This window comes from Grammomys surdaster, unplaced genomic scaffold, assembly GCF_004785775.1.
Source record: "Grammomys surdaster isolate TR1022 unplaced genomic scaffold, NIH_TR_1.0 958, whole genome shotgun sequence".
Lineage (NCBI taxonomy): Eukaryota > Metazoa > Chordata > Mammalia > Rodentia > Muridae > Grammomys > Grammomys surdaster.
This window is the reverse complement of record NW_021605377.1, coordinates 7,235,108-7,256,364: the sequence shown is the minus strand read 5'-3', so window position 1 is coordinate 7,256,364 and position 21,257 is coordinate 7,235,108. Positions and strand designations below refer to the sequence as shown.

General features: G+C 40.7%; 1 long non-coding RNA gene across 2 annotated transcripts; it reads left to right on the top strand.

The window, feature by feature from the left end:
* The first annotated feature begins 1,558 nt into the window (after positions 1-1,558).
* Positions 1,559-7,599, top strand: LOC114634411. 2 transcript variants are annotated; one of them, XR_003713323.1, is made up of 2 exons: positions 1,559-1,672; positions 7,497-7,599. It is a non-coding gene; the product is annotated as an uncharacterized LOC114634411 (long non-coding RNA). The 2 variants fall into 2 exon arrangements; XR_003713322.1 differs by having other exon boundaries at positions 1,573-1,668.
* Positions 7,600-21,257: the final 13,658 nt, after the last annotated feature.

Below are 21,257 nucleotides of genomic sequence, written 5' to 3'. Positions count from 1 at the left end.
ACACTGTGTTTTTGTGCATATGCACACATGTGCGTGTGCATGTGCCTATGTGTGTGATCAAATTCAGGTTGTTAGGTTCGGCAACAAGCATCTTTACTGCCTGAACCAACTCACTGTCTCTGAATAATTTGTTTGTTTGTTTTAATTGTTTTTGGTTGGTTGGTTGGTTTTGGTTTTATTTTAAGCATTTGCTTAAATTCTTGTGAGAGCTTAGCTTTCTTCTCTTTCAAATAGGTTTCCATTATAAAAGAATCTTAAGAACAAAATTGGCAAGAAAGCCTGTACCCATGAATATTTAAAGGTCTCTGATGAAATCCACCTCACTGTTATGCATCCCGTTGCATGGCCCTTCATCTGTCAATTGCTTACCCATCAATGGTTCACTAAAGGTGCATGCTTCAGTGCAGTCATGTATGGAAGAGACCCACCACAATCAGCATGACACTATTTGCAGCTGTTTTATTCTTTGAGTAGCAAGTATTTTGTTATCTCCCTTCATAGGAAAGAGTGGTTGGAAAACACACATATATATACACACATACACACACTCAAACACACATACATCAACACATGAATACACATAGATATATGCACATACACACACACATAAACCCTTACACACACCATAGGAATACAAATGAGTGTGTGGCTCCTGGATAGGAGAGAATAGGGGAGCAGATAAAAGGAATAAAAATCACCCACCAGCAAATCAAAATCTATGAAAGATCAAAAATTTCCTTAAATACTAAAATCATACCCATTTAAAGAAAAACAACCAAATAATCAGATTCCTCTATTCTTGGCAGCTAAACATTCACCACCATGGCCCAACCACCTTAGATGGTGAACAGCAGAGACCACTAGAAAAGCACCTGAAATTTAAAACAAAAACCAATTTACATTTTATTTAAGCAAAGCAAACAGATGGGCCTGTTAATAGCATCCAAGTCAGTGTTACACAGGGAAAACAAATCTGGAACCCAAGTCAAATAAGTTGGAAATCAAAAGCAAACCAATTAAAAGAAGCAAACACGGGCAGCTGTGGCCAATGCCTTCCCTGCCCCGTGTACCTATGGAACTTTCTTCTCACACCAGGACAGTGGCTGAACCAGCACATCAGAGACTGTTGTTACCATCTAGGGGTCATCTTGGGATTTGCTATCTCTGCCTATTAAAGAATGAAGGGGCAGAAAAAGGTCCAGCAGGAAGCAGCAGAGAAATCTTGAACACAGCAAACAGAAAAGGAATCAGCAGTTGAAAAAAAAAACTTTATTGGGCAGGAAAAACATACATGCTGTAGACACACAGCAGAAAAAGAGCCCTCCCCAAAGCAGAGAGAGGACTGTCCAAAATTCTCATCTCCTCTCATTGGCTGGAAAGAGCAGAGAGGGGACTCTCCAGAAATCCCATCTCCTTTCATGGGTTGGGAAGAGTCTTCCTCCCTTTATTTACAATTGGTCAGTTCAAAAAAAGGCAGAATGGCTAGTTGGCCTTTAACTGCTATGTAAACAAGTCCTGACCTAGAACTTTGTGATCCGGTCCATCAGCAGGAGCCTGATGGCAGGAGAGAAAGTTCAAAAAGTCTTTGTTTCAAACAGACAGCCTTCTGTTTCAGGTCAGAAGAGCGAGGAAGAAGCTGCCATCTTGGAAATGTACCATCTTTATTATGTAGGTATGGCTCTTCTCCCCACTTACCTGTCTGCTAGAGAGTCTGTCTACAGGGTTACATCCCAGGTGGCACCAATTGGTGAACCTCACATTCCAGGATGCAGGTTCTTAGCCAGGCTCAAAGTTCCATTCAGGTGTACCACAGGAATCACAAAGAAAACAAGATCTCGACTTGCTTCTATTTTCTTGCATTTGGTTTAAATCATGGGAAACTGGAGGAGAGACAGGTAAAGCTGAGTGCATATGGATGAATTCAAATAATTGAGGCTTATGGGTTGGGATTATGATGTTAGACCTCAAACATGTGGAGATAAACACAAACGCAAGCATCCTGTTTGGTGAGTGAAACAAAGACAGATGGTCATCAACCCCACTGACATTCATATTTGTTTTGATGTCCCAAGCAGTCATTGCATTCTGAACTATCACATAAGACAGCTGCTGTGGCTCCCTTTTGCTTATGGTATTTTTCATTTGTAATCTAATATGCACATAAGGTGTATGTGTGTGATCATGTTCATATATATGTGTTGGGGCGTGTGGGTGGGTGGGTAGGAGAGTGAGGGCCTGTGAGGGCCACAGTTAGTGTAGAGGTCAGATGACAACCTTGGGTGTTGGTCTTGATCTCTCCCTTGTTTGAGATCAGTGACTTGTTCACCACTGATTATACAGATACATTATTGCACCTGGCCTGTGCATGAGTTCTGGGGATCTGAACTCTAATCCTTTTGCCTACCTAGCAAACATTTAATACACTGAGCCATGTCTTCAGGCACTGAATGTCTTCTATTTATGGCCTTTTGATATAATTTATTCATAGGATATAGTTGCAAAGTGAGGATTGTTATTATGAGTATTAGTCTCCCATACACTGCATCTTTGTCTTCACGTCTCCTGACAAGCTTTTGCTATATTTTCTTTCATTTCACTCTTCCCATAAAGCCTGCCCAAGTATCTTTGTTCTTCTCCATGGCACTGTTCTGATATATACAAATATTACTATAATGTTGTCTTTCTCCTGTTATAGTTTGGGAGTCTGAGAAAAACTGTCTCCATCCAAGACAAATGTTACTCTCTCTCTCGTCTGAGACAAAAATGTCTACTCTCTGGAACTAAGGCCCAAGGAACTCATTACCTCAGCATATTGGTTAAAGTTCAAATTCAAGCTAAAAGTGAACAAACAAATTCCCAATTGCTTATTTTGAGACAGGGACTCACTACTATATACCCTGGCTGACTTTGAACTCACTGTGTAGACCAGGTGGACCCTGAATTTTCAACAATCGATATTCCTGACTCTTCCTCCAAATGCTGGGATTACAAGTACATGCCACCATGCCTGACTCAAAACAGAACCTTTGAATGCTGACTGAAACAATTGGGAAGCTGTAAACCAAATGGATGAGCTGTCTATAAGTCTCTATTGTCAATCAGGGAACAATTCATTCGCTGATTGGTTAGTCTGTGTGTGAGTTGGTTAGTTATATATACCATATTGATTTGAGATTCCCAGAAATCTTGTAAAATATAAAGAAATTGGAGGTGGGTGTTGGAAGAAAACAACACCTGACTTGGTAAACTGATAAAAACTACAACAACAACAACAAGAAACCACCTGCTTCCATCCAGTGTGTGAGGGCAGGATTCAGTCTATTGAGAACCCTACTAGAATAGAAAGACAAAGAAAGGGCAAACTGGAACTAGAACATACAACTTCTGTGCGAAGAATGTGGTGTGTTCAGGGAACAGGGGAAATTTGATCAAAACACATTACACAGGTGTAAAATTTCAAACATGAAATTTCTAAAAAAAAGCAAAAGATGGCAGAGTCAAAGCTGACCCAGGAAGACCTGCCTATGTGTCCAGATCTGCAGGGAATAGTCCTTGATTAGCCTGACAAGCTCACTGCAATTATGAACACGCCTCCCTTATTCTCAGAAGTGTCTTAGTTTGGATAATAAATGGCAGGGCAACTTTAATCAAGAGACTCTGGAATCAAATGAAGTTCTCAGGTCAATGGAAGTTATTATGGACCTGCATGCTGACAGCTTGGGACTAACTTGAAAGACTGAGCAGCTGCTGCTAGTGGTGTAGGGGTGGACCTGTTCCCCAGTTGGTTCTTGATCCATCAATAAAGATGCTGGCGGCAAATGAGCTGGGTGAAATAGGCAGGACTTCTGCCCCACCCCCTTCCACCCCCCCAAGCAAGCTAGCAGCCACAGGAGAACTGGGGAAGAAGGAGGTAGTAGCTGCAGGAGATAAAGCCAACAAGCCATGTGAGTTTTCCATTACAGTGGCCAATGGCCACTCTATCTGATTATGCCAGGGGTGGCAGGGGAAGTTTAGGAGTACCCAGTCATTGAGTTAACAAAAACATTTTAAGATTAACTGGCCATGTGTGTACGTGTGTATGTGCGTGTGTGTGTCTCTGTTTGTGTGTGTGTTATTTTTTTATTCTTGGATTCAAGGGAATCTGGGTCGGGGCGGGTATCAAGGCCCATTCCCAGAGCTTAAAATGGGGTAGCAAATACAACACGCTACACTGTGGTATGTGTCTGAGTGAGCACCACAGGGCACTTGCTTTAGCAAGCAAGCAGTAAAAGGCCAGGAAACTGGCCACAGAACACAAAGGAACTGTGGGATATGTCGCAGGAGATATTTAATACAGCAGCATCCATTCTGGCTTGTAGTTACAGACTATAAGCTGCCATGTTCCCGACTAGCCTAGGCCTGAGGTCACAAGCAGTGGCATGTTCTCGCTACTGCTGTGGCTCAGGCTGCTGGCTCAGTCCACCGGCCCTGCCACTCACTAGATGCCAGTATGCGAAATGGCTCTGCCAATCTTCCACACTGTCTTCACAAGGCTGGGCTGAGCCCAAACCATCCTGCCATCCATGCAGGCCTGGTAGGAATGAAACTCTAATGCTCAAAGATTAACCAAAGGCTTTATATGTTTGGTAATGCTCAATTAACAAGATGCCCACACAGTCAGAGGTGTAACCCAATACCCAACCTAGATATATCAACTACCTTTGACTGTTAGACACACATGAACATCCGCAGCCATGTCCCCCTCGCTCTCATCCTCTATTCCCTAGCTCCTCCTCTTCCTCCTCTTCCTCTCCTTACACCTCCCCTTCCTCTCCTTACTCCTCCTACCTTAGCTCCTCCCAACTGGCCAGGAAGATATCAGCTACAGGGTATGTGCCAGCCTCTCAAGCTAGTCAGGCTGCTACACATCCCCACAGGGACATCTGTCCTCCATCATGGTATGCATAGTTGACATTGTTCATAGCAATATGCTAAAATCTTCTTGTCAGTTTCCTTAAAAAACCAAAACTATTTTTGTAAATAATCTAAGCGTCCATTGTATGACTGAAAGCTTCCTGAAGGCTGAGTTAAAATTTCTTGTCACCCTGAGTTATTCACTGAAGCAGTCTGGGTACATTACTGTGATGCTGTCTTTCCCAACTTTGACTATGGCTAAATCAGAGGTGCGGCTGCTCTCCAGCTAAAAGGCCAAAGACATAAAAAAAGAGATAAAGGGAAAAACTGTGCAATGTGACACTGTAGAATTGAAATGATTTTGTAACTAGATGAGAGAGAGAGATTAGAGGAAGGAAACAAAAAGAGATTCTAAGTCTTCTTTCAATATTCATGTTCCGTAGATGTTAAAAAAATTACATTTATTTTTTAATCCTAATTTAATTTGAACCTAATTAAAAATGACACATAAGGCCATAATAAAACAACCAAAAAAAATCACACATTAACCTGCTGTGACTTCTTCAGGTAAAGCGAAATGACGAAAATAGCAAAGAATAAAACTATTAGAAAAATATAGAATTGAGACAGGCTGTAGCATTCTAGGCCCTACTCCAGCCTTACTGAGTCAGATCTAATTTGAGAAGTCTTTGGGGACTTTTATTCATTCTAAAGTTCGAGAAGCCATGTTTTAGCATGTGAGTGCTTTCTGTGCCTAGTGTGCCCAGGTTCTCTTTAAGGAGAAAATTCAGAGTTTAGCTTTAGGTAGACCTGTATTTCAATGTCACTGTTAACTGGTTATATAACTAAGAATAAAAGACTCCATCTTTGTGAGTCCCCATGTTCTCACCTTTAGAACTGTGGATTTAAGGACCGTCTTCCAGGCTTGTTTGGGAATGTAGAATAATATACAATAAAGCTCACATTGTTCACTTATTAACAAATACCCCAATTCAGACAGTTCTGCTATCAAACTTGGTGGCTTTGTCTATTTTCTAAACTTAGTAAAGTATGTAATTGAATATTATCTGGAGATGACACTCTAAAATATATTTTCTCATGTTAACAAGGCAATTTAGAAAATTGCCTTATCAGCTGTTCTTTTACATTTCTGTGTTTTCTCACACTGAGTTGGTAGGTGAGAAAAGTGCCACCCACACAAAGGCAGATCCTTTGAGCATCAGTAAACGACAGCTCCTGCTTGAATCTAACTAACATAAACGGCTAGGCTGCTAGTGGCCTGCAGTATGATATAGCAGAAATATAACATTATTACAATCTACAACCAATAATAGCTACCTTATAGAACTGTTATGAGGATGAATGATAGACATTCTCTCTACATCACCAAGAGGGAAAAGAAGTTCAGAAAGAGTAAGATGCTTTGTCAATAGTTCCATGTAGTACAGAAGCACAAATCTTTCAGTCTTTTCATTTGATAACATTGCCCTTAAAAGGTGGCCTCGGAGAATTGCTTCCTGATATTTCTATTTGTCTCATCTCCCTCTAGGCAGGATTAGGTTATGTGGCCCTCGGTGGATTCTCTCTCAAGCTACATGGTGACCTCGGAGTCACTATGCAAAAAGTCAAAAGCCTACAGAGCAAGTTGGCCTTACCCCTAGGATCCGGCTTAGGTTGGCATCTTTTCCTCCTTGTAACGTTGTCCCAACCCATACAGTCTTGGGAATCTCAAGCCTTTGGCTGCTTTCACCTTTCTCACCATGCTTTTCTGCTTAGACTCACTTCCTGCCTAACAGTCCTGTGGTCCTCTCTTTCTGTTTAATCAGAACTTACTGAGCTGTAAGCAATATAAGCTCAGACCAAATAACAAAGAATTGTGGGTTCAGAGAATTGAGAAGGCTATGGCCAAAACCGTCATCAAACCAACTGGATCCACAGACCCAGTACCATGACATTACAGACCCAGTACCATTACAGAACTAGCAGTCCCTTGAACATGCCTTCCATGCCACTGGATTTAGACACAAATCACATATTGATATTCTAGGAATGAGATAGTCTAGGTTCTCTCCTAGTTGTATCAAAGTGCTAGCTCTGTATCTCACAAGACTGACTAGGGCCAGAGGGCCATCCTGAGGCAAAAGAATGAAAAGGTCCAGATTGACCAGCTCTGAATATTCAGTCACCCCAGGCATCCAAGGAAGGATCCAGGACCAACTCCATCTAGAAGGTTGCCGAGAAGGGATGGTTCTTCCAGGGAAGATCAAGACACCATCAACAAGACTAGAATAGCATCTAGACAGACACATAAAGGGCTGATTTACAGTTAGAGATGTGGTACCCTGATTTCCACCTTAGCATCAGACTTCTAGCCTGTTAGAATTGAAACGCCTTAACAGTGAAGTTTGCCCTTAACCTATGGGAGTCTTGGAGGCAGCTCTATAGGCATCTATTGTGATGCTGTCACTGTAGGGCACACATGAAGGACTTTGAAAGACAGAGCTGGGCAGGAACTCTGTAATCATTGAAGTTTGAAAGAAATTGAAAATGTTCTATGGAATCTATAAAATATTATACTGTGGCTTTGTAATTTTTTCCAACAGGGCTTGCAAGAAGAGTGTTGAACTTCTCCGAGTAAAGAATTGCTATCAAAAGAACAGGCTATCACACAGGACTAAAGATAGAGAAATAAAGGATACACTTTGAGACTGGGAGTCTATTTTCTGTTGCTGGAACAAAGTCCCAGAGACCAGGTAATTTATAGAATAGAGATTCATTTAGCTCACAGTTTCAAAAGCCAGGAAGTGTGGTACTGGCATTCATTCATCACATGGAAACAATTCTGTAATGCCACCAATGGTAGGACAGAGCCAGTATGCCAATGAACTCTGCGTTGTTTTGTTGTTTAATAAACCCATTTCCATAGTAACCCCTTAATCCATGAATTATGCAGACATTTTATTCCAGCAACATGGTTACTTTGGCTGGAATACAGATATGTCTTTAATCCTTAGAGATAGGCTAGCAGATCTCTTAGTGCAAGGCCAGCATGGTACAAAGCAAATTTTCAGGTACAAAAAGCCTTAGGTTCAGGAGTGGTTGTATACACCTTAAATCCCAGCACTCAAGAATTAGTTAAGAGGGAGTGCAAGGGAATTGAGTTTCTGGCAGTTCAATTGGTACCAGTTCAGTTCGTGAAGTTCAGAGGCAGTTTTTACAGGAGCAGTTTTACAGATACAGGTTGCAGAGAGAATAAGCTAGATACAGGTGAAGACAGAATGAGCCAGAGAATAAGAAGGAGCCAGAAGATTAAAACAGATCGATAGAGATAGTTTGAGGCTAAGCAGAACAATTCAGTGAGAAGCTGAGAGAAGCCAGATTTAATCAGTCAGCTTGAAGAGGAGTTTGAGCCAGAACAGCTAAATTAAACCAGCCAGCCAGAATTCAGAAAGAACTAGAAAAGATGAGGCTATTTGGCAGTAAGCCTCTGAGATGACAATTACACCAGGCAAATAAAAGTTGCAATTACAATGAATCAATCCATTCATAATAACCCAGCCCTTAAAATCGAAGCACCCATTTAAAGGACTCATGCCCAAATTTCATCAGCATATGAATTTAGGAACTGAGATTCCAATATGAAATTTGAAGAATATATTTCAACCATGGGAGGGGCCTCCTTGTCTACGTTTATAAATGACCAGTTTTAAATTGAATCCATATATATATAAATATATATATATATATATATATATATATATTTCATTTATATTGGACAGTAAAATGTTTGTCTAAGTATCCTATGAGTGAAAGCCATAGAGGGGGTGGGAGTGAGAGAAAGCCTCTCAAATCTCACCAGAGAGTATTTTACCAAATGCTTGGAAAAGTAAAAATATCAGATATTGTGTCAGCACACAGGAATTCTAGCAATAGCTATGAAATAAAAATAACTCATCCATATATAGTTGTAGCTTTTCCCCCTGGATGTGAAAATTATTATTTACATTTCAATTCTTCACTATATCAATTTCTCTAGTCAATAAATCAATTTATATCAAGAACAAAGCTTTGAAAGAATATTAGGGGAAGAAGAGTCAATAGTGTGGCCAAAGTGATTTTAAAAGTGACACATCTGGGGTTTTAGGGCTAAGAGAAAACAAACATTTTTTTGAGATAGTATTTCTCTGTATAGCTTGGGCTGTCCTGGAACTCTCTCTCTGTAAACAAGGCTGGCTTTGAACTCACAGAGTTCTGCCTCCTGGGTGTTGGGATTAACGATGTGTGATACTGCCACCCTGCTAGGATTAAAAATTTTAAACACATTCCAAAAGGCCTCCCTGGTACATCCTGTTTATCAGTGTCCTATAGTCCTGAGTATTGTCAGGGCACAGGCTTTCTTTATAAGTCAGCCTGATATAGATCTTATTGTGACCCTAACTGCCTTTAAATGTACCATGCTCCTGAGTTCTGAGATCCATGTGTACCAACAGGCCTGACTGCACTCTCTTTCTTTCTTCCTTCCTTCCTTCCTTCCTTCCTTCCTTCCTTCCTTCCTTTCTTCCTTTCTTTCTCTCTTTCTTTCTCTCTCTTTCTCTCTCCCTTCCCTCCCTCCCTCTCTCTCTTCCTTCCTTCCTTCCCTCCCTCCCTCCCTCTTTCCTTCCTTCCTTCCTTCCTTCCTTCCTTTCATTTTTTTTTAATTTTTAAGGGTAGATTTTTTTAAAAAAGACCAATAGAAATTCCTGTAAGTTTCTCTACATTCAAAGTTCTGACATCATCGCTTCCTGTGACCCTAAACACAAACAGTGTCCTTGTGTAGAAACCACTAGTGACTCCTCCTTTAGTGGCTAGCTCACTGTTGGTCTATTCTTTATATACACTTATTTTTAATTTAATTTTTAAAGATTTTTCTTTTTTTATTTTATGTATATGAATGTTTTTCTTGAGTGTGTGTAGGTATACATACATGCATGCCTGGTGTCCACAGAGGTCAGAAATGAATAGTTGATGGCCGTGAGGTCCCCTTTAGAATGCAGTATTAGATGCTGTGTCATAGAGCATAAAGGTTAATGAAGTAGACTTTGTGGGTTTCAGTGCTGAATTAACCAAAAGCTGGGCAAATTATCTTTTGAAATTCTGATTTTTCATCTGAAAAAAAAATGAAAAACATGACATTAAGTACCTCGCCGGGTTTCTAAGATGCAAAGCAAGACTAACCACCACCACCAACAGCAAAAGCTGTCCATGAATCTGTTAAAATTGGGCCCAACACAGAATAAGAACTTGATAAATATTCATCAACATTGTGTCAGCATTTATTCTAGGTTTTAAGGCAATAGTTGAAAATTGCAACTTTCTGTTGTTGGCAACCTAATATACATTCAATACTTTTCCTGCTTAAACATTCCAAATGCCCGTACTTAAACATATCCCTTGCATGAGTTAAGTTACAGGAAAATCAAATTGATGTGAGACATTTTAGACTAGCAGAAATTAAAACAATATTCCCCATAAAAAGACAGAATCTTTCATACCAATTTGGGGTGTGTATGTGTGTGTGTGTGTGTATGTGTGTTGTGTTTGTATACAACACATTCCGGTTGGCAACTGCAATGATTAATAAGACTAAGTTTTCTAAAGAAAATGACATCATTACAAAGCTCCTCTTTCTGTTTAACTTTTATGAGAGACAAAAAGGAAGAATGAGAGAAGACACCATGGACCGATGAGACCGAGGGATGAAATTCATTCATGATGATTGATTCCAAGAGCAGTGCCTCCTGGGTAATTCTCAACCTGTTACTGTGGCTCTCCAGAGCGATAGCTAATGGAAATGAGGCAACAAGGCTGCTAAAAGTGGATTATCATGAGCCAAACACACTCACTCAATAATGCCTGAGAAATCCATCCAAAATGTTTCTGAAAAATTGAATAAGAAGAGATGGCCTTTTGTTTTCTTTTCCTTATCCCAGTTAACAACCTAAGAAACACTTCTTCCTTGACTCCCAGTCAGCAAACTCATAACAATATTCATCCAGGAAAGAGAAATGATTACACTCCTGTGGCTGAAGTAGGAACCCACCTGAGCTGTTGGGACTCAGAGTCTGAAAAAATTCTTTGAATGGTCTTGGCAAATATCTCTGAAATTATGTGGGAAAGATTTTTTTTTTATCTTGGAAAAAAAGCTAGATAATGTTTCCTGGGTGAGTGCACAGGGAGCTAAAATGTATTCATTTCTGAAATCTTTCTAGTGGATATCTATGACATTCTAAGGCTTTGTTAGAAAAATCAAAACAGTGTCGTGTACTGTGAAAAAGACTTTAAGAGGCCATCTTTCATAACTCTGTACAAATAGCTCTTAGAATGCTCACCATACATGGCTGCTATTTGTTGTGTTGGGAATCAAACTCAGGGCCTTGTGCATGCTGCCGAGGCCTCTACCACTGTACTACATGACCAGAGCCACTAGGGCTGTTAGTCTTTGCTTTCTGTATGACCACATCATGACTACTATAAAAACACTGGTTTACAAAGAATTAGCTCTGCCATTCCACCTGGAAATGGTCACATGGGCCATTGATGTATTAGTGATTACCTCGATGCTGTGACAAAACAGCCTGACAGAAGCAATTTAAAGAAGAAAGGGTTTATTCTGGCTCCTGGTTTGCAGGTGCAGCCCATGGCTCTGAGGAAGTCATGCTAGCAGTCACACGAAGCTCCTGATCATGTGTATCCTCAGTCAGAGAGAGGGAGAGGGGGAGGGGAAGGGGAGGGGGAGAGGGAGAGGGAGAGGGAGAGGGAGAGGGAGAGGGAGAGGGAGAGGGAGAGGGAGAGGGAGAGGGAGAGGGAAAGAGGGAGAGGGAGAGGGAAAGAGGGAGAGGTAGAATACTTTGCCTAGTGTTCCAGTCCATAAAATGGTTCTGTGCACCATGGCCAGGCTTCCTACCTCAGTTAATCTACCCCAGAAGATTACGCATAGGGATGTTCAGAAGCTTGACTCCTAGGTGACTCTAGATACTGTTCAGTTGGCAACTGATGCTAAACATCACAACTGATTTATAGGTTTAGCTAATGGTGCTGTGAACAGGACTGAAGGAGGAGCAGAAGGAGAAAGGGAAGCCACGTGTTTTCTTTAGAAGTATGTCCAGGTACTGCCATGCAGGAAGAGCGGAGCACAAGACTTTGCGTGAGCAGAAGTCAGACTATTCTGTGCTGGCAGAATCACTGAGAGAAGTCAAAGAAAGTGACCCAAAGGAACTGTTCCTGTTTTCTGCTCAAGCAGAAGGAGGGAGAAGCAGCTGAGGAAATGGAAGTCCCCTTGGATGTCACTAATAGGGTCAAGGGGAAAGGAAGCAGAACAGATTCATGGCTTTTAAAGCAGAAGAGAAGACGTGACTAATAATCTACAAATCGTTGAGTCACCGGGGCTTGCTGTTAGGAGGCATTTGGAGGCATATTCCATTTGAAGTGAGAAGGCTCCTAATTCAGTGAAGTGTTTTACAAAACATTCAGTCTGAGTTGACTCAAAAACTTGAGAAATTTGTTCCTCTACTCAACCTCCATCTTTCTCACTTCTTACTTCATAAAGGAATGTAATAAATGATGTTGGTTTTAGTCCCAAGGCAAGAAACCTGCTGAGGACCAGCTGTTTCACCTGCCCACGCTGTGTTGTGGGACTGTGTATTTGGTAGAGCCACTACAGAAGGCAACTTTTACAATCATCTGTATGAGTGTCTCTTTATCCTAGATTCCCCTCTTGCTCTGTTTCCATTGTTGGTGGTGTGACCACAGCCTCTCCTTCCAAAAGCTGCTTCCATGGAAACTTTTGAAAACACCTACTCTTCAGTTGATTGTCTTCCTACTCCAGAGCAGAGGGTCCTGCTGGGAAGCAACTGTGTCCTCAAAACTTCTGACCTCAAGAGAGCCAGAAACTTAGGAAAGGATAGTCAGAGCTACCACGTGATGGTCACAGAGGATGTAACAGGTACATCCCTTTTTATCTCAGACTCAAGATTGGTGATACCAGTAGGGTCTGTCCCTCTTGCAGAGGAGCCGGCCATGTGACTAAAATGATGAAGGTGTCATTGGTTGGTGGCCAGTAAATTAGTGTAGACAGCAAAAGCCTCAAGGAGCAACCTGCAATGCTGCTAAACAGTTTTGGATAAAGAATAACACAAGGAAAATCAGAAACATATCAATGTACACTAGACAAACACTGCCACTGAAGCCCAGTGGACAAGAGCGTAGGCTCCAGGTCTGGGCTGTGGAGTTCAAACCCCTGCTTACTGCTGCCCTGCAATACAGCCTTCAGTGGTTCTCTAAACTCTCTGTGCTTCACCATTCTCATCTGTAGAAGACTGATAGTGATAGTTGAGTCTACCTCGTAGGTTATTCAGAATGTGGATGTTATGTTTCCTAAGTCTTTGAAATTCTACCCCAAAACTTTGGGGCTAGAGACAGAACATATCAGTTAAGAGGATTTGCTGCTCTCTCAGAGGACTAGAGTTCTAATGGCTTCTTTTGGCTTTCTTGGACTTGGACACACGCACCCGCACACACACACACACAGACACACACGAGAGAGAGAGAGAGAGAGAGAGAGAGAGAGAGAGAGAGAGAGAGAGAGAGAGAACTAAAACTATAATAAATCTTTTTTAAAATCTTAATGATCTTTTTCCTAACCAAATTTTCTGTTTGTGTTCACTAGAAACATCCAAGCCCTAGAATATTAACTGGCCTCCACAAAAACAAAACAAAAAACTTTTTTTTCTTTTGCTGATCTGTGTCTAGATCAATACCTTATATAGAGTATACCCCCGAAACCCTCTTGAGAAGAAAGTAACTACTGTTTTGCTTCTTACACAAACAGAGATCCTGACACAAATGCCTCCAAAGACTTACTTTTCTTTAGAAAGCTGGGAATTGGAATGGTGCAATGCCAGAAGAAATGTCCTTACAATCTAAGTAGACTGTCTGTCTGTCTGCCTCTTTCTCTTTTTGTCTCTGTCTCTCTGTCTCTATCACTTTGTGAAGTTTGTATATGAGCGTGTGTGTGTGAGTGTATGTGTTTGAATGAGTGTGTGTCACTGTGTGTATATGAGTGTTTTGTGTGTTTGTGTGTGAGTGTATGTGTGTGAGTGAGTATGTGTGTGTGAATGAGTGTGTGTGAGTGTGTGTGTGTGTGTGTCTATTAAATGACTGTCCTTTTCCAATTGAAAGCCATAGTGGGAATGTCAAATTCAGCATTGTAGGGCTGCGTCTGCTCATTATCTTCAACAGTTTTATATCTCCCAGACCTTCAGTTAGGTCAGGATGGCATTTTACTGCCCTTTATGTGTGTGACAAGTAAATCAGAGAAAGGAAAGGAAACTCAAATGAAGGAATCATAGTGTACGCAGCAGTCTGAGAGTGGTGTTCAGCTATGCCAAGCCTTCTGCCTCACCAGGATGCTGCCAGCCTTGCCTTTGCTCATCCTGAGCCCATGTGTGAGTGACAGGCCTGAGATTCTGTTCTCTGAGTTGAGCCTCCTCCATATTTCCGGTCGTCCCTCACACTTAGCCAGATATGAATCGATTCCTTCAAAGCTGATGTACATCAACTGGGGCCCAGTGGAGAATGGATGCTCCCCAAATCTCCCTCTGAGAACTCAGTTTTCCATTAACTACCAGGAACCCAGGAAGTAACTGTTGAGCTCTCCAAAGAGCTGAAAACAGTCAGTCATTCACCAACTTAAATAAGCTTAAAAAAAAAAAAACCTCAAAGTCCCACATACTAAATCTCTTGTGAGGGTCTGATAGAATGACTAATTTGCTGACAGTTGCTTGTAATATCTGCAGACTTGGAAAAAAAAATACTTCTAATGAGATCGGATCGCTCGACCTCTGGGATTCTAAATTTACTCCTACTCTCAAAGAAAAATATGCAGTTATAGTAGGGGAAATAGGATTAGTTCTTTAGCTCAATAAGCAACCAGAAGTTCTTTCTTTAAATCTTGACATTTAATCGATCAGAATTTGGTTTGAGGGAAATGCCTTCCTCTGAAGACATGCCTTGCCTATACGGTTGGTTTTCAAAAACCTGGGCTGTAGAAGGAAATTCACAACTTGGGTTTTTAATCCAACACTTCTTCATGATAAAAATCCTGAAGAATCTAGGGATACAGGAACATATTTCAACATAATAAAGGCAATCTATATATGATAAGCCGACAGACAATATCATGCTAAGTGGAGAAAAACCCAAAGCAATTCCACCAACATCAGAGAAATGACAAGAATGTCCACTCTCTCCATTTTTGTTCAATACAGTCCTTGAAATCTTTGTTAGAGCAAAAAGAAACTGAGGGAGATCAAGACTATAAAAATAGGAAAGGGAGAACTCAAAGCATTTTTATTTTCAGAAGACATGATTCTATACATAAAAGTCACTAAAGACTCACCCAGGAAACTTCTATAGCTGATCAACACTTTTAGCGGGTGTCACAAGATACAAAGTCAACACATACCAATCACTGTTCTTTCTGCTTTACCAACAACAAACATACTGAGAATAAATGAAGGGAAATAATCATAATCAAAATAGCCTAAAAGAAACAAATCTTGAAATAAATTTAACCAAGTAAAAGATTTGCATAATAAAAACTTTAACCCATTGAAAAGAGAAATTGAAAAAGATACCAGAAAATGCAAAGATTTCCCATGCTCAGGGATTGGTAGGATTCATGTTGCAGAATGACCATCATACCAAATTCCAACTACAGATTCAATACAGTAGTCATCAGTAACTTAAATTTCATATGGAAACAGATTGGCCAGACTTTTACATGGCTAACTCCCACCTGTGTCTTCTACCAACTACATGGTTTTACCATATTCTCTTTATATTACTTAACAATGAAAAATGTTTTATAAAATTATAAGAAACTAATTTCACCACTGCTTATACATGCATACATACATGAATAAACATGTATATATACGTATACATGCACACATATGTACAGAATACACATATGTGCAAACCATACACATGCAAACAGATACATATATAGGTATATGCACACACATTCATACATATACACACCATTACATATACATATATACATAATATACATAATATACATATACCATGTACACACATGCACAAGAGAATATACACAAGACAACATACTTGTGTCCCACATACACACATTTAAGTAAGCAAATACACATGTGCATTTTATGCACATAGTATGTTCATTCATCAGTCTACATGAATATGCATACACATGAAAACATGCACACCCCAAACATGTCTACTTGTACAGATGTGTACAAATATACACACATATACACAAACACATGCATCCAAATACACACATGTGAGTGCACACTCATACACATACACAGATATATAGAGAGACATGGCTACACATATACATGTATGCAAACATATACATACATATGCAATTACACAAATACATACCTGTGTATATTTATGAACAAGCCCTCATATCCATGCACATACAGATAAACACATACAGATCGACACATTTACTTACATATACATATAGCAAACATTCATACACACAAGCACGCACACACATTCACACAAATACAGTCATACCTGCTCTTTTACACATTCAAATACAAGCACACAAATATCCACACATACATCTACTCATAACCACAAACATGCAAACCATATATACAAAGCTACACACACTAAATAAACACCCATACACACAAGAATACATAAAGTTACACATGTACATATATAGACATACACACAAACACACAAGCACATAGACCTAAAGTACATATACTCACACAAGTACACATAGATGCACACATACATATATCCACTCAGGCATATGTATCTCACCCTCCTTCCTCTTCTTTTTCTCCCCCTTTCTCTACACTTCTCTTTCTTTGTCCTCTTCTGCCTCTATTTTCTGTTTTTGCTTCTTTGTTTTGGAAGATCTAGGCTGTTTGAGGTACATAAACCATGATTAGGCATAGATTGATATTTGAAAAGCAGTGTTTGCCAGAACATTCCACCTTTAAGCAAGTTTCCTTTTTCTTGGTGTACAGAGCTGGGTTATAATTCCCTGTGACCAAGGATATGCCTTCATATCTGCACATCCCTGTGTCCATCCCAGCCCTTGGAACTTGGTGGCTGCTTTTTGGATGCTCGTTAAGAGAACAAACAAACTGATGCATCCTGATCTTTCATGCACCAGAGCTCTCAGACCCTTCCTTCTCGATACATCTTCATCTTCAAACACCCACTGGTCACCTCACTGTCTAAGAGTTCTTTTATTTCCTGGTTCTATTGTGTTCCTGGAAATCTTTTCTGACTCACCTCTATTCCCAAAAATGACTTCAGATTTCTTGTAGCAAACTGAATTTGAAACGGACGCTGTCTAGTAGGAATGTGTCCTTGCAAAAACCAAACGGGATTGGGCTGATTGAGGAGTTAAGTTGTGACATAATAAAAACATGAGCAAACGACGGCAAGGAGGAGTGAGAACTGACTGTTAGACCAAACTTTCTGCCTGTTCCTATTCTTTCTCAGTTCATTCATCAGGCTGACCTGGAAGGCTTTGGCTGAGCAAGCCAGATGTCTACACTAAGGCCACCTTGAGGTGACTGACAATGGAAAGGTTCATGTACATCACATACCTACAGTTGGGTGGCATGACTCTCAAAGGGAATCTGGGCAGTTCTTCACATGCACCACACTGAACATTTCTGCTCACATGCCTTGCTCCTTGGGGGCTCAGTTCTCGACAGCAACATGATCGCGGGTATGGATTTAGCCAATCTTGATCTTAACTCACAGCCCAAAGGTAGGCCAGGGATGAAGATTATTTTTACTGAAAAGTTTCTCAGACTAGCCAGTTACAAAGTCAATATTTATGAACATGTATGAATATTCTAGGACACTAAGAATAACAGTTATAGGCTTATGAAATCAAAATTGGCTGGACCCATGTAGCCCAAAGTTTACCCCAATGACCCTATTAATACACCCAACATCTCTGTCCTAAGGTCTATAAACTGGTCTTCAGTAGTCTTATGAAAAATAGGGAAGGGTTCTTTTTCACTGCATTCTTATTGGTTTTTTTACATGCCAGCTTCCCCCAAATGGATGGAGCCATTTGTATGAGAAAACTCCAAATGTGCTGAAGTACTATCACACATACCACACATACCACAGACAATTCATCACTATTCAAACATACCTATTCCTAGCTTTCTGTTCCTAACCGTGCCAACTCCTCTGCATCCAAAAGATGCCTTTTTCCTATACTTTGATGTCACGTCACCCTCGTTAAGAAGCTTCTCTTCTAAGGCATAGCTCTTTCTCATGGCCTTTCCCATGCCTTCTCCACTAGACTGAACTAATGTCTGCCACTGTTCCTGGCATGGTAAGATTTTGCTGTCAATGACTGCATCATAAGTTTCTGGCTCTTAGCATTTAGTATAGACTGTGTGCATTGCCCTCTGCCCTGTCTTTGCTTTGACAGGCTCCTCCATCCAAAGGATGTGCTTTAAATGGCCTGTTTTGTAGGTGATTGATTTACACTTGAAAGTTTAATGATTTTTTTTAAAGATTATCTTCTAAAATGCTTATATTATGCATTATGACTAACTTGGGAGTTGGGGAATAATATGTCCAAGTTAGTGCAAGGTTTGGTGTCGTTGTTTGAATACACTTGGCCCAGAGAATGGCACTATTAGGAGGTGAGGGGTGAGCTTTGAGAAGTCAGTCTTCTGTTTGCCTTCAGAACAAGATGTAGAACTCTCTGCTTGGCCAATGTCATGCCTGTCTGGATGCTACCATGCTTCCTGCCATGATGATAATGGACTGAACTTCAGAACCAGTAAGCCAACTCCAATTAAATGTTGTTGGAGTAGGTGTGCCCTTGTTGGAGGAAGTATGTCACTATGGGGATGAGCTTTGAGAAACTTCTCCTAGGTACCTGGAATGCAGTCTTCTCCTGTGTGCCTTCAGTTCCATGCATCTGGAACACTGCCATGCTCCTGCCTTGATGATTATGGACTAAACTTCTGAACCAGTAAGACAGCCCCAATCAAATGCTGTCCTTTATAAGGGTTGCCTTGGACATGGTGTCTTTTTATAGCATTGGAAACCCTGACTAAGACATTTGGCAATTTTCAGAAACTTAAATGAGTACCAGTGACCAAATAGGAATAGGTTGTGTCATGGGAGGCTTTGATGGTCAGTTTGAGGGAGTTTAGAATTGCTAAGAGAACATGCCTCTAGAGATGTCTTTGAGGGCATTTCCAAAGAAAATTAAGTGAGGAAGGAAGAACTGCCAGCAAAGTAGGCACCTTCTAATAGGTAGCCCAAATATAAAGATGCCACAGGGACAGCTTCAGCATAGAAAGACATATAAAGAGCCAGTGAGCACCTGACTCCCTTTTTCTCCTCTCTCAACAAGCACATCTATTGCTGTTGCCATACCCACTGACATCAGACTCCAGGTCCTTCAGCATTCCAGTGTTAACTGCACACCAGCAACTCTCTAGCTTTCACCATTGGACTGGGGCAGCTGTGGTACCCAGCTTCATGGACTCAGCAGCTTCAAGATGCTATGCTTCTCTGGTGAGCAGATGGCCATTGTTCAGTTACCCAAATCCTATCATATAAACCAACTTAATAAATTAATTCTACACACACACACACACACACACACACACACACACACACACTTTATAGATTCCTTTCCTCTAAGGAACCTGCCTAATTCATGCTAGCAAACACTTAAAGCTACTTTGTCTTCTTTATCTCAGGCTTCTTCCATACTAAGTTACCACAAATGCTGAAGCTAAAACAACCTACAGTTATTTCTCTCAGTTTTGGAGCTAGGCTTTCATGTCCAGCCACTGTCTTTCTGTAGCCTTATGTGGGGGAAGGGGCATAGAAAAAGGAAGAGGAGGACCTGGTCACTCTCTGCCTCTAAGGATAATAATCTTACCATAAAAGTCTTATTCTCATAACCTCATGTAAACTTAATTATCTCCAAACTGCAAGCGCCATCACTCTGAGGACTGTGGCTTCAATATAATCTTGAAAAGACACAAACTTGGTCCATTCTATAGGACTCCAGGGAGTGTTTTGGCTGCCCTTCATCCCACACAGCTGCAACATGAGTGGGCAGGGCTCTTGCCAACTCTGATTCATTTCCCATCTCTGACCCTATCTCTCAAGTGCACTGATATCAAGTCATTATCCAATTTAAACTTGCTAGGTTCCCAGAAAAAGATCTGCTTTCATTAAGCATTGGAAGCCATTACTTAAAATATATATATATATATATATATATCTCAAACCATTGGTGGCAAACAGACATGGACTAGGCAGGCTTGCTTGAACCCTGTGGTAAAACCCAAGGTCAGTATTTACATATATTCCCTTAATGATGATGTGCTTGGTTTGGCTTTCCTCATCCTTCAATCAGCTGAGACCAAATCACTGTTGGCACTCCTTTATCTTCTCATCAATCCAGCTTGGTGGATTTTATATTCCTTATTATTTGGAATCTATTAAACTGAACAATAAGTGATATTTCAAGGAAATGTCACTAGGGAAGGGATTTGTCAGGAGGGTGCTTCTTATCCCGTTTCTGAGATCTGCTCAGCTCCCTTCATGGATTACTGAGAACATTTCACTGTCAAAATGACCTCATTTGCAGGGGGGACTTTCCCTCGGCCTCCTTGTCTTTAGTTTCTGTTTTTAGTGGCTCTGAGTTCAGAGGGAACAGTGTCTTTCATTCTGTATTCACAGTACTGGTTCCCATGGGTTCTTCAAGATGCTATGTTCAAATCCTGACCCAATGGGAAGAGAAGATGAGTGTTCCAGAGTATTATTCTGTCCTGTAGTACAAATACATTGTCTCGCTATGTGTTTCATTCACATATACCAAGACTCCCATCTCCCCAGTACATGCAACTTAGCTAGTCACACCCCTTAAAGATCTGTTCACATTCGTACATAAGCAAGTGGTATTCATCTTGCAGGGGACACTTGTCTAGGTAAATGAGATAATATTTATGTATTGTGTAGTATGTTTCAGACTAAGACTGATAGTTCAGTCAGTGATATCCACTGTTACTGCATCTTAAATCATGTCTGACTTCTACATTTCTGGTTGGAAAGTGGACTCAAAGCCTTCTTGACATAGGGATAGGAAGCATTTCACTATTTCCAAAGGCATTAGGGGGATAGCTCCTTGAGGCTTTCAAGAGTAGAGTATCCCATTTGGACAAACTTGCCATTAACGGGCTCTCTAGTTCCTAGAAGAACTTTTTCTTCAACCACTAGAGATATAATAAAGAATTCCTAGAAATCTGGAAGGC